General features: G+C 36.7%; 1 pseudogene; it reads left to right on the top strand.

Annotated features, from left to right (window-relative positions):
- Positions 1-300: 300 nt before the first annotated feature.
- Positions 301-14,150, top strand: LOC119540510 (annotated as a pseudogene).
- The last annotated feature ends 873 nt before the right edge of the window (positions 14,151-15,023 follow it).

Raw genomic sequence — 15,023 nt, 5'->3', positions numbered from 1 at the left:
GATAGGCAATTTTACTCAATTCTAAAATAAAGTGAGGTGATTCTGAAAGGTAAGGAAGTAAATTTGTGGCTTAGAATAATTTCTTCACCTTAGTGTGGGGAATAAATTGGAGAGGAGAAAACATGGTGGCAGGCAGACTTGTAGAAATTATATCTATCATCTTTCTATCCATCTATCATTTATCTATGTATCTATCTATCTATCTATCTATCTATCTATCTATCTATCTATCTATTAAGAATTTCAGCAATATAGGTCAGAGATATCTGGGTTAGTTCCTACCAATGGTGATAAAGAAAAATGGATGCAGTTGGAAGTTTAGGACCCAAAAGAAACAAATTTGATGATGCATGGAATGAAGTAAGGGGCACAATGAAGGTAATTTTAAGATGATAGGAAGGTCTTTACATGAGCAATTATGTAAAAAGTTAGGCAACTTTCTCTAAGATTGCTAATGCAGAATGAAAGACCAGTTTTAAGTGCAATAATTTCAGTTGGTGATGATGAATTTGAAGTGTCTAATTAAATACTCAAGTGGAAATATATAGTTAGTAATTTAATTTAAGTCTGGATCTAAGAAAAGAGGAACCATAGATTTGGGTGCAATTTGCTTATGGGTTTTGATTGAATCCTGATTGTGGATTCAATTCAAAAGGAGTTAAGGAAAAGGGAATCTAAGACAGATTCTGAGGAATAACATTTAAGACATAGGTAGAAGAAAAAGAGACACCAAAGTAGTTCATGAAGACAGTAATAATATGAGAATATCTTGAAGAGTTTGTCATAGAAGGCTATATTTAAGGAGGCAATAATGAACAATGTTAAAAGCTGCTGAAAAAAAAAGGTATTGTAATGATCGGTTGAGTCTTGTCCTCTTGATTTAGCATCAAAAATGATTTTATAAATATGTGACAAAAAATTCAGTAGAATTGTAAAGACAAACCATGGAGTGATGTGTGGGGATTAAAAGCTAAATAAGAGGAGTCAGCAAGTGTAGACACCTTTTACAATAATATTGGTTGGAAAGAAGATCTGAGTGCTAAGGTGGTAATTGGATTGGGACAGGCATTTAGGGGACTATGTTGAATACATGGATATGTATTAAATCAGTTGCCTTAAAAATGGGAATATGACTAGGGAAATATAGGCAGATTTTAAGGCAGCTGAAGTTGGTTTGGAAAGTCTTGGTTTTATTTTTCATGGTGTCAGATTTTGCTATTTTATCACTTTCTTCTATATTTACCTGCTCACAGATATAGAGAAGAGTTGAGTTGGTTTAATACAGTTCTACATTTTGAAAAATAGGTAGAATAAAAGAAAATGGAAGAATGAAGCTGAGGATTTTTTCCATCAGGATTTTCCCTGATGCATTGATCTGGTAATATAAGACAGTCATGGTTAAAACTGAGAATTGGAAGATTCCATATATAGAGTGGAATTAGATGCTCCAAGATTGTTTGAATTTAAAGATGAAGTGAAACAAAAATGGAAAGAAAAATAGGAGACCTTAGGCAAGGAATGTGTTTGAAATTAAAATTTAAGAAGTGGAGCTTTTCTGGAAGATAGTATAGTACAGTTTGTGGTCATTGGAATGGGTGGCTGAAGTGGAGTGGATTCAAAATCAATTAGATACTGCCAAACTGAGAGAAAGATGCCTGATGGATTATTCTCACTCATATTTTCTCTGACTGAATTAACATCTTTACTGATTCTCCCTCTTCTGAGGAATTTCATCTTAGAACTGCCATTTTTTTAACTTCAAAACTTCATGAAAGAATTAAGTAAACTCATTGACTTCATTCCTTCATTACACACTTCATCTGACAGAGCACTGATGACTTCTTGTCTCCAAGTTCAATCTTCAATAATGTCTCTACAGCATCTGATTTCACCATATTAGATATTATCTTCTCACAGTTATTCCACAACAATATCCACTCTCAATTCTCCTCCATCTCTAATTACTATTTCTATCCTCCTCATTGGCAGCTTTCCTTAAGGCATATTTGCCTTAACACACAAAGAATTACTGATCTACAGTTTTGTCTTTTTAACAAGTGTGAAAGTTTTCAACAAGCATAATTTGCTACAGACTACTGTAAATCTATTTTTGAGTGTTAAGAATGATTAGATGTAGTTTTAGAAAGTGTCAACTTATAAACAGCCATGTTTATGATAAAATAGAAGCAAATAGCTGTTGTCCTTTCTTCAGCTCCAATTTTGAATTGCTTATTAACTGCTGGATGTCTTCAAGTATCTGATCTACTGGCACCTCAAATACAATATTTCTGAAAACAAACTTTTACTCACTTTTAAATCAAACTCCATCCCCCATTTTTAGGAAACAGTCTCACAATCCTTCTAGTCACTTCAACTTTAAGACCTAGGCTTTTGTCTTAACCCCAATCTCCAAATATGCCTTTTTTGCAGTTGGAATTTAGGGCCCTATAACCTTCAGTTTCTTTTATAATTCCCAATCTTTATTGCTCCCAAATCCTTTTACTCCTACTATTTTGTCAGCCTGGAATAACAATGATTCTTCTCTACTTGTTGAAATTCTACCTATTCTTGTAAGAATTGGTCCTGATACAATCTCAATGATATTCCTTAATCATCATGATAGGGCATAACCATGCAGAACTTCCTATTCTCTATGTTTGTTGCATTTTTAGAATATGCAAATTTAGACACCAACTTTTCAGATCCTAAAACTGTTCTGAATGGATTTAACATGACTATATTTGCCAGGTCATTGCTGAGTGAATATTCAACACATTTATGATCATTTAATAAATCCCTTCCTCCTTATTTGCATTTTTTCTAGAAATTCTTGAATGTGTTTTAGTTTTAACATCTAGTCTTTAAACTTATGTTTGATGCTTTATTGTTGGAGGGCTTATTAATCATTAAACATACCTTTTGGAAGTAAAATCAGCATCTTATAATTACCCATGCCCATGAACACACATGCACACATACATAGAGCATATTTAGACATGAATGCTGAGAATCTGAAAATATGATGAAACATATTTGCAAAAACTCTTTAAAAATATGATTTGTACATTCATCTGGACCTTTTAAATGCACTAATTCCTTATTCCTCATCTGGATTAACCTTGGCTAAAATATGCAAGAAGTAGAAGAAGATAGAAAGGAAGAGCAATACAATGAGAAAAGTAATGATGAGGCATAGCTTATTAAATGATTTCTAACCATATTACTTGGTTACTGTTTTACCAGTTCTGGAGACAAAAGATAGGATTATTTTTATTATTACCTGTGATTATGTAACTGTTTCTGGTCAAATGAAATGTAAAATTTAGTGGAAGATAAAATAGCAATAGTTTTGAAATAGCCTAATTTCATACTGATTGAACTAACCACACTAAGCCATAGTAACAGTGAAGAAATAGGATTTATTTTCTATACTTCTTCTCTAGTTCTTGGACCTTTCATATATAATAGGCTTTGGTCAGGGTACAAATTATTTTTTATTATATTTTTATAATATTTTATGTTAAGTAGTATAATGAAGAGTTTTACCATTTAACACATTTCATTATTTGTAAGTTCACTTTTGCTGTTTTACTCACAGTAGTAACAATAACATTTTTCTTCTGACTATATAAACTGCTGAGGCCTAGATTAAAAACCTATATTTAGTTTTTTTTGCATTTAATTTCCTGTATGTCTAAGGAAATGTATGCTTAACTTTTTAACATGGTTGCTTAAGTGTTTGTTCCTTTTTCTTGCAGTGGTGACAGGGGTCTTATTAAATTTTGTTTTGAAACGGATTCTTTAAGTAGATTTTCTTCTTGCAAATTGCAAAACAGGCAATTTGAGGAACGTATTAAGGTAGACACAATTAAAATAAAATCTGTATTTGCATTGCTCTTACACATAAGGATGAGAAACAATTTTAAATAGGACAGAAACAATTTACATACTTTTAAAAAATGTATTATGAAATAACTACAAGAAATTTTAAATATGCCCCTTTAAAATTAACTATTTGACTATAAAATTGTTGAATTAAATACAATAATAAATTTGTTTAATTTCTTCTCACTGTATCATCTGTGATTCCCAGCAATAATATATTGTTTATTACATTCTCAAGAGCACTCTAATAACACTAATTAAAACCTAGTATTGGGAGGATGGGGCAAGATGGCAGAGTGGTGAGGTGTGGAATTTAGTTACTCCTCTAGGGCAGCTAGTAAATGGAACAGCAGTTTGGGGGACTTCTGTGACCAGATACACATCATACACCAGTCTGGAATGGGTGGAATGGCTGAGATCATAATGAAGAGCTCTAAGTTTCCCCAGACAGGGGGCTGGTGCCCTTCCCAAATGCATGGCACTGTTTTGGAGCTGGTTACCCAAGGAACAAAGAAACAGTCTCTGCTGGGAACAAGGATGTGGGGTTCAACCAGTCTCCAATAGCAGAATTAATTAACAAATTCAGACTGCTAAATAAAACTCTGAGCATGGATAAATCAGGAGCAAACATGAAAGGTACCAGGAGGTTTGGGCCTAGCAGAGAGGAGGCAGAGCTAACCATAACAAGAGAAAGACTTGGAGTTGGATTTGTTCAAAATACTGGAAAAGGGTGGGGCCTAAAGAAAAAGGGGCACATAGAAATGGGTACCAATTCCAGCTCTTGATTGGCAAACCTGAGGATCTGGGGTCTGGCTCTGAAAAGGTTTTTTTTTTTTTCTTTTTCTTTTCTTTCTTTCTATTTCTTTCTTTCTTTTTCTTTCTTTTCTCTCTCTCTCTCTCTCTCTCTATTTATTTATTTACTTTTCAATAGCACTGCAACTCTTTACACCAGTGTGGAGCTGTGGGCTGACAAGCATCACCGGCTGCTGCAGCTCTCAGGTTTCAGCACTGTCTAGGCAAGGGCTGAATTAAAGCAGTCTGAGAGTAAGTAGTCAGGTGAAGGAGACAATTCCCTAAAGGATGTATCTTTAAACAGTTTTTATAGGGAGCAAGGGAAAATAGTTAGGCGAAGCTGAAACAATGGCTTTAATCCCAGCATAGAGGAGGCAGGGCTGACAGAAAAAAAAAATAAAATGAAATAAAATGTAAAAGAATAAAGATAGAGCCTTTTGGAGTCAGCTGATCTCAGAATGCTGGAAAGGCTTGTGCCCCAAGAAGGGGGGTGCACAGAGCCAGATACAAGCTCTGGCTTTTGATTGGCAAAATGTGGGGGCTGGGGAAAGGCTCTAAAAAGGGATTTCATTTTTTTTTTTTTTTACATTTTTTTCTTGTTTTAAAACTATTCTAAGTAGCTCAGTAGAGAAAGCCTCAGATATTTTCAGTTGGCAGCTGGAACAGGAAAGGGTGGGTAAGATAGGTCTGAAAGAAAAAGCAATAGTTCTAATGTGGGAGATAACTTCCTGAAGGACAGAAATTTCCCAAGAAAAGGGGAAACAGGGTCTAGTTTAATTGGTGGCCTTTCTTCAATTTTTCAAAGAACTAAAACCCAGGGGCTGGAAAATAGAAACAGCTTGAGGCAGCCATGCCCCAGCCAGCACAGGTGTTGCTGAGAATTAGAGGCATTGCATCTCTTTACACCAGTGTGGAGCTGTGGGCTGACAAGCACCACATGCTGGACAGGATAGGAAGAGGACAGAATCTAGAGGCTTCACAGGAGGGTCTGACAACGTGGGGTCTCATTCTCAAGGAAACTTGTTATGGCATTTACCCTTCTCCTGGGCCTGTCTGGACTGGAAAATCTGATTGGGGTTGATCATATCTGGGGAGCCCCCCGCCAAAAAAGGTTGCATAGAGGCAAAGCAAGAACCAGAAAATCAGGAGCTGAAAAATTCTGATCAACTAAACAGAAACCATGTTAGAGGCCTAGAATAAGTTGAACTGAATGCTAAAGAACAGATAGAGAGCAAAGCCAACCAACAAGAAAACCGTAGGTAAAAGAGTGAAAACAAGCTCCAGAATAAGCTAGTCAAGAAAACAGATGCCTAAACAGCTAAAAATCTTGAGCCATACCAGTAAACATGCAAATATGGTCCAGCCAAAAGAACAAATTAAAACTTCCACTGAGATACAGGAGTTGAAACAACTAATTAAAGATGCTCAAACAAATCTTCAAATCAATGAGCTGAGGAAATGTGGCAAAAGAGATGAAGGATACACAGAAGACACTGTATGACAATACAGAAGAATTCATAAGCTTGAAAAAGCAAATGGCAGAACATAAGGGAATGAAAGGTACAATAGAAAGGATGGAAAACACAATGGGGACATACTACAGCAGATTTGAAGAGGCACAAGAAAGGATCAGTGAGCTAGAACACAGGACATCTGAAATCATACACACACAAGAACAGATAGGGAAAAGAAATGAAAATTATGAGCAGGGTCTTAGGGAACTGAGTGAAAACATGAAGTGCATGAATATGTGTGTTATGGGTGTCCCAGAATGAAAAAAGGGAAAAGGGGCAGAAAAATATTAGAAGAAATAATCACTGAAGATTTCTCAACTAATATGAAGACATAAAATTACAGATTCAAGAAGTGCAGCATACCCCGAATGGAATAGATCTGAATAGACCTACTCCAAGACACTTACTGGTCAAATTGTCCAATGTCACAGACAAAGAGAGAATTCTGAAAGCAGCAAGATAAAAATGATCCCTCACATACAATGGAAGCTTGATAAGACTATGTATGGATTTATATGCAGAAACCATGGTGGCAAGAATGCAGTGGTGTGATATATTTAAGACAGTGAAAGAGAAAAACTGCAAACCAAGAATTCTTTATCAGTCAAAACTCTCTTTCAAAAATGAAGGAGAGATTAAAATATTTTCAAACTGATACTGAGAGAGTTTGTGAATAAGAGACCTGCTCTATAAGAATACTAAAGGGAGTGCTATAGGCTAATGGGAAAATACAGGAGAGAGAGATTTGGAGAAGAATGTAGAAATGAAGACTGTCAGAAAGGAAAAAAAGGAGAGAGAGAGGAAAAATAAGATATGACATATAAAATCCAAAAGACAAAATGGTAGAAGAAGGTACTGCCATTACAGTAATACTGCTAATGTTAATGGATTAAATATCCCAATAAAAAGACATAGACTGGCAGAATGGATTTAAAAACAGAACCCATTTATGTGCTGTGTACAAGAGACTCACTTGAGACATAAGGACAAAAATAGGTTGAAACCGAAAGGTTGGAAGAAGATATTTCAGACAAACAACAACCAGAAAAGAGAGTATGTAGCTATATTAAATCAGACAACTATGCTTCAAATGTAAATCAATTAAAAGAAACAAAGAAGGACACTGTATATTAATAAAAGGGACAATTCATCAAGAAGATATAACAATCATAAATACTTATGCACCAAACCAGAGTGCCCTAAAATACAAGAGGCAAACACTGACAACAGTGAACAAGAAGTAGATACTTCTACAATAATGGTTGGAGATTTCAATACACCACTCCTGTCAATGGATGGAACATCTAGACAGAGACTCAATAAGTTATGAGTTCCTTTCCATAACTACTATCCCCAAGAAATAAAGGAGATAATTAGAGGATACTATGGGCAATTATGCTAATAAACTAGGCAGCTTAAATGAAATGAACAATTTCCTAGGAAGGCATGAACTTTCACTGTTTACAGATGACATGATCCTATATGTAGAAAATCCAGAAAAATCTATAGCAAAGCTACTAGAGCTAATAAATGAATATGGCAAAGTGGCACAGGAGAAGATCAACATGCAAAAATCAGTAGTATTCCTAAACACCAGTACTGAGTAACATAAGAAAATCAAGAAAAAAAAAATCCATTTACAATAGCAACCAAAAGAATCAAGTGTTTAGGGATAAATTCAACCAAGACCATAAAAGACCTATACACAGAAAACTACAAGAAATTGCTAAAAGAAATCAAACAAACCTGGACTGAGGGAAAGTAACACAACAAAGCTGCAATTGTGGTTTTAATTAACAAATGTGGACTACTGAATACAAGCTACAAGCACAGATAACCCAGGAACAAGCAGGAAAGGAATCCTGAGGTCTCTCCTGGCAGAGAGAAGGTAAGGCTGACAGAAAAAAAAAATAAAGAAAAATAAACAGAGGCTTTTGGAGATGGCTGAGCACAGAATACTGGAAAATGTCTGTGTCCCAAGAAAAGGGACATAGAGAACTGGGTACCAACACTGGTTAAGGGGCAAAACTGGAGGGGCGGGAGAGCTGGGAACTGACTGTGAAAAGGGGCTTTTTCTCTTTTTCTTTTTTTCTTTCCCATTCAAAGTAGCTCATTAGAGAAAGCTGCAGAAATTTTCAGTTGTCAGCACTAGCCCAGGCAAGGGTGGAGTTAAAAGAGTCAGAGAGACACAGAGAAATTCAAGTGTAGGAGATAAATCCATAAAAGGCGTATCTTCTTTAAGAAAAGGGGAGCGGGACCCAGCTCAAGTGGCTGCCCTCTCTCAGAGAATTCAGATCCCAGGGTCAAGGGTGGGGGGGCAGAAACAACTTAAGTTTGGCTTCTGAAACCTTGGCCACTGGCCAGGATAGAATGCTGAGAATTAAAGGGACCAGTGGGGAGCTATGGGCTGGCAAGCACCACCTGCTGGATGCGATAGGAAAAGCACAGACTGTGGAGGCCTCACAGGAAAGTCTGCCAACCTGCTGGATCTCATTCTTAGGGAAACTTGATACCGATTATACCTTCCTCCTGAGACCTGGGCCCATCTGGTCTGGGAAAATCTGATTGGGATAACCTAGGAAACTAGTTGCCTAAACAACAAATACTTGTGAGTCATATTAGGAAAAACAAAGACATGGCACAGTCAAGGGAACAAACTTAACTTCAAATGAGGTACAGGAGCTGAAACAACTAATTAAAGATCTTCAAACAAATATGCTAAATCAATTCATAAATCAAATCAAAGAGTTGAAGGAAGATATGGCAAAAGAGATGAAGGATATAAAAATGACATTGGGCAAACATAAGGAAGAACTTAAAAGTTTGAAGAAACAATTGGCAGAACTTATGGGAATGAAAGGTACAATACAAGAGATGAAAAATACAATGGAAACATGAAGCAGCAGATTTGAAGAGTCAGAAGAAAAGATTCATGAACTAGAGGAAAGTTCATCTGAAATCCTATCCTATAGTTAGGGAAAAGAATGGAAAAATATGAGCACCATCTCAGGGAATTGAATGACAACATGAAGCACATGAATGTCCATGTCATGGGTGTCCCAGAAGGAGAAGAGAAGGGAAAGGGGGCAGAAACAATAATGGAGGAAATAATCACTGAATATTTCCTATCTCTTATGAAAGATATAAAATTAAAGATCCAAGAAGTGTAATGAACTCAAACAGAATAAATCCTAATAGACCTATGCCAAGACACTTAATAACCAGATTATTAAATGTCAAAGACAAAGAGAATTTGGAATACAGCAAGAGAAAAGTGATCCACCACATACAAGGGAAGATCAATAAGACTATGTACAGATTTCTCAGTAGTAGCCATGGAGGTGAGAAGGCAGTGTTTTGATATATTCAAGATACTAAAAAAGAAAAACTGCCAATCAAAAATTCTATATCAAGTAAAACTGTCCTTCAAAAATGAGGGAGAGTTTAAAATATTCTGAGACAGACACTGAGAGAGTTTGTGAACAATAGACTTGCTCTACAGGAAATACTTAAGGGAGCACCGTAGGCAGATATGAAAAGACAGGCGAGAGAGGTTTGGAGCACAATATTGGTTGATGGTAGCACAATAATGTAAGTACACTGAACAAAGATGACTGTGAGTACAGTTGAAACAGGAAAGTTAGGGACATGTTGGCACTAGAAGGAAAGATAGAAGATAAAGACTGGGACTGTATAACTTAATGAAGCCTAGAGTGGTCAATGATTGTGATTAAATGTACTAAAATAAGAATGCTTTTACATGAGGGAGAACAAATGAATGTCAACTTTGCAAGTTGTTAAAAATGGGGTTGTACTGGGGAAAAATACAGTCAATGAAAACTAGAGTCTATAGTAAAGTAACATTTTAATATGCTTCCATTAATTGAAACTAAGGAAATATACCAAAGCTAAACGTCTATAAGAGGGGGATATAAGGGAAGGTATGGGATTCTTGGCATTGTTGTTGTTGTCTGACTTTTTTATTGTATTTAATTTTAATTTATTTTTTTCATTTGTTGCTTTTTAGTTTTCATTATTTTTCTTTCTACTTTTTTCACCTCTTTCTCTTTCTTTGTGGAAGACATGGACATGTCCTTATAGAGATAGTGGTGGTGAATGCATAACTGTTGATTATACAGGGAATGTACAGTGTGTGAGTAAAACCATCTAAAAAATAAACAGAGGGATATAAGTGCTGGAGAATATGTGGAGAAAGGGATGTACCTAATCAGCATTGGTGGGTAGGTAGAATGGTGCAGCCCATCTGGAGAGCAGTGTGGTGGTTCTGCGGAAAGCTAAGCATGGGGTGCCATATGGTCCTGCAACTTGGTTACTGGGTATATACTTGGAAGAACTGAAAAGAGGGACACAAATGGACATTTGCACAGTGGTGTTTATGGTGTCAGTATTCACAATTTGCAGTGGATGGAGGTGGCCTAAGGGTACATCAATTCATGAGTGGAATGGCAAACTGTGGTGTAAACATACAGTGGAATACTGAAGTGCCACAAGGAGTGAAGTGAGGTGAATGGACATTGAGGACAGTATGTTGAGTGAAATAATCCAGAAGGGAAAAAACAAACATTATAATGCTTTACTAATATGGACTAACTATAATGTGCAAACTCTAAGAATTGAGACTGAAAGCACAGGTTATCAGGGGAAAGCTTTTTCTTAAGGTTCCTAGATTGTAAGCAGGAACAGTTACATCTATTCCTGAATTACGATGGCTGTTTCTAAATTCTGAGATGTTGAGTTCTTTGTGTATAATCCAGTCAGTCCCTGGAACTTTCAGTACCTGTGTGACACCTGAGAGAGCCAGGGTCTGACAGCTATGATTGTCAGCATTACCCCATACAACAAATGTTAAGGAGTCTGAAAAAAGAGATTAGACTTCAGTTAGAGATATGAATGAAATGCACTTGGATAGGACTAATGTAAATCAGACTAAAGGGTAAAGGATGATATTGATGGTGTTTTTAAAACTTCAACTTCTGTGTGAGAGCAAAGGAAGAGATGTTTATTAGGAGCAAAATCTATATTTTTTTGTAACACACTTGTTCTAGTTTGCTAATGCTGTGGAATGCAAAACACCAGAGATGGATTGGCTTTTATAAAAAGGGGGTTTATTTGGCTACACAGTTACAGTCTTAAGGCCATAAAGTGTCCAAGGTAACACATCAGTAATCGGGTACTTTCACTGGAGGATGGCCAATAGCATCCAGAAAACTTCTGTTAGCTGGGAAGGCACGTGGCTGGCATCTGCTCCAAAGTTCTGGTTTCAAAATGGCTTTCTCCCAGGATGTTCCTTTCTAGCAAGCTTGCTCCTCTTCAAAATGTCACTCACAGCTGCACTGAGTTCCTTCTCTTTGAGTCAGCTCATTTATATGGCTCTACTGATCAAGGCCCACCCTGAATGGGCGGGGCCATGCCTCCATGGGAATATCTCATCAGAGTCATCACCCACAGCTGGGTGGGGCGCATTCCAAGCAAATCTAATCAGCACCAAAACGTCTGCCCCACAAGACTACATCAAAGATAATGGCGTTTGGGGGACACAATACATTCAAACTGGCACAACACTATATAATTTAATTTATATGGTCAGTTTATTCAAGCAACGTAATTACATGGGACGTTGGATAGGGAGTGAAATCTGGTTGGTTTGTACTGGTTAGTGTGAAGCCTCAATAACAACCCAGAGTAATTTGGGCAGAGAATATAATTGTATTTGCAAAGCCCCCTTGAGGGACTGGGGGAAAATGTGGAAATATTAAATTTCCCCACTTGGGAATTAATGAAATTCTCACAAGCATTGGGGGCTACTGATTTAGAAAACCGAGCCCTTCTTGGGGCTTGCCTTTATGAAGTTTGTTTCTGCAAAGGATAGGCTAAGTCTACTTAAAATTGTGCCTAAGAGTGAGTTACCCAAGAGAACTTCTTTTGTTGCTCAGATGTGGCCTCTCTCTCTATTCCAACTCTGTAGGTAAACTCACTGCCCTCCCCCCTATGTGGGAGATGACTCCCAGGTATGTAATCTTCCTAGAAATGTGGGACATGACTTGTGGGGATGAGCTTGACCCTGTCATCATGGAATTGATAAAGCCTCCTTGGACCAAAAAGGGGGAAGAGAAATGAAGCAAAGTAAAGTTTCAGTGACTGAGAGATCTCAAATAAATCAAAAGTTCATTCTGGAGGTTATTCTTAAGCATTATATAGATATCCCTTTTTAGCTTTTAGTGTATTCGAATACCTAGAAGGAAATACCTGAAACTGCTGAACTGCAACCCAGTAGCCTTTATTCTTGAAGAATACTGTATAACCATGTAGCTTATAGTGTGTGACTGTGTCATTGTGAAAACTTTGTGGCTTCCACGCCCTTTACACAGTGTGTGGACTGATGAACAGAAAAATGAGGACAAAAGTAAATGAATAATGGGGAGGGATGGGGGATATGGGATGTTTTGGTAGTTCTTTTTTACTTTAACTTTTATTCTTATTCTTTTTTGTGTGCGGTAATGATAATGTTCAAAAATTGTGGTGATGCATGCACAACTATATAATGGTACTATGAACAACTGATTGTACACTGTAGGTGATTGTAGGCTATGTGAATATATCTCAATAAAACTGCTATAAAAATAAAAAAATTCTCCACAATTCCAAAGAAATGACAGAATATAAAAGAAGTTAATAGAGAAATATAAAAAAGAGATATGTAAGAGAGATATGAGTTCATAATGCAATAATTAAAATAATCTAAAGTAAATAAAAAGGGCTTCATAAGTAAATTGAGGGACTGAAGAAGGCAGAGGGCAGTGGTGCCAAGCCGGAGGAAGGGGGGCAGAGGTCCTGCGGACCACAGCCTCCAAGCCCCGGGGATCTACAGAATTCAATAGGAAAGTGAACTTGAAAAGAAACCTGAAAACAACCAAAGGGATGACGTATCAAGAAATAAATTGGCCTTGGCAGAATTATACGAAGATGAAGCAAAATGCAAATCTTCCAAGTCTGATAGACCTAAAGCTACTGTCTTTAAAAGCCCAAAAACACCACCTCAGAGGTTCTATTCAAGTGAACACGAATACAGAATATTGCATATAGTCCAACCTTCAAGTGGGAAAATTGTGATTGAACTTTTCAAAGAGACCAGGGAACATGAGGTTGTCCATCTGAATGAAGCCACCAGAGCTTCACGCAATGACAAACCCAAGTCATTCACAGGTGGAGGATACAGATTGGGTAATTCCTTTTGTAAGCAGCCTGAATGCATCTATGGAGAAAATCACCTGCAAGATGTTCAGATTTTGCTTAAACTGCAGAGCAACAATTTCAGTTTAGATGATGGAGAATTGAGACCTTACAGCGACCCAACAAATGCTCAATTTCTGGAGGCTGTTAAGAGAGGGATGACTCTCATTGCATGTATGCCTGAAATTCAGCAACTTATATTAGAAATCTTTTAAAGTTGCATTTACTGCTGGCAGAAGATTTCAAAAGAGAGATTCCCCTGGGGCTTCAGTGACTGGTTCATGGTGGCCAAGTGAATTTGGGTATGGAAGATCATCAGGATCAAGAATACATAAAACCTAGATTGAGGTTCAAGGCTTTTAGTGGAGAAGGGCAAAAACTTGGAAGCCTTACGTCTGAAATAGCACACCATCCTCCTCAGAAGAGGAGGAGAAGTCAGTACTTAATGCAGTTGTCCTCATTCATGAATCAGTGCCAACAACAAAACTTCAAATCAGGTTAGCAGATGGGAGTCATCTGAAACAAAGATCTAGTAGTACACACAGAATCTTGGATGTTTGGAACTTTATTATACAGTGCTGTCCTGAATTTGCAACTCTTGATTTTATTCTTGTAACTTCATTTCCATACAAAGAGCTAACAGATGAAAGCCTGATGCTACAAGAAGCAGATATTCTCAACCCCGTGATACTCCAGCAACTGAAGTAATAATGCTCCTTTCCATGCAGTCACATGGAGGAATAGATAATGTGCCAAATTAGTGAGGAGGATACATACAGCATAAAAACAACCAATTATTTTTATGACTTTTACAGATGATTTTTTTTTTTAATTCTGTCTTCTAGCTGTATAGATGAATCCAGACTAGGGATAGTTCTTGAACTAAGTATGCTTGAATTTTTAGTTACAGGGTTAGTTTATGTCAGTAGTTTTTAAATATCTGGGCAGACTAATTTGCTACATGCTGAGGGTTAATGTAACAACATTTGTTTGCAGGGAAAACAAAAACCCCTTTTTGATAAATGAATTTGGTAAAATTTGCACTGAAGTTTCTTGATGTTGCATTGTCCAACAGCCATTAAGAAACCTTTTGATCAAATACTTGAGAATTTTTCTGTGATTTATATTGAAAACTGTCTGTGTTCTGCTTTTGAAATAGTTTGATCATGTAATAATTTCTCCTATTAAGATTTTATGCATCTTTTTTACTTATTGGTTTAGCTATATTACTAGAATCAAACAATACAATTAGACCTTGTGTTTTATAGAACTGTGGCCATCATAAGCTAGAAACAAAGGAAGTAGAAGTCAGCATTTCTTGAGATGTGGTAACAGTACTTTAAAATTGAGTGAATACAATCTCTCCTAGAGCTGGCCTTGATCACATTCATTTATTCATTCGACACATTTTTTGAGCAACCTACCTTATATACCAAACACTTCTAAGGGCTAAACCCACAATATATTCATCTGAAGAACAAAACTGTAGAAATGTAGGAATTCTGTCAGACTGAATGGATCTAAAGAATTACCAACATAAATATTTGCATTGCTATTGAAGCCAGTCATTTCCTGAATAAG

The sequence above is a fragment of the Choloepus didactylus genome, chromosome 7 (genome assembly GCF_015220235.1).
Source record: "Choloepus didactylus isolate mChoDid1 chromosome 7, mChoDid1.pri, whole genome shotgun sequence".
NCBI lineage: Eukaryota > Metazoa > Chordata > Mammalia > Pilosa > Megalonychidae > Choloepus > Choloepus didactylus.
The sequence above is the reverse complement of the archived record's forward strand: the minus strand, read 5'-3'. Positions and strand labels throughout refer to the sequence as shown.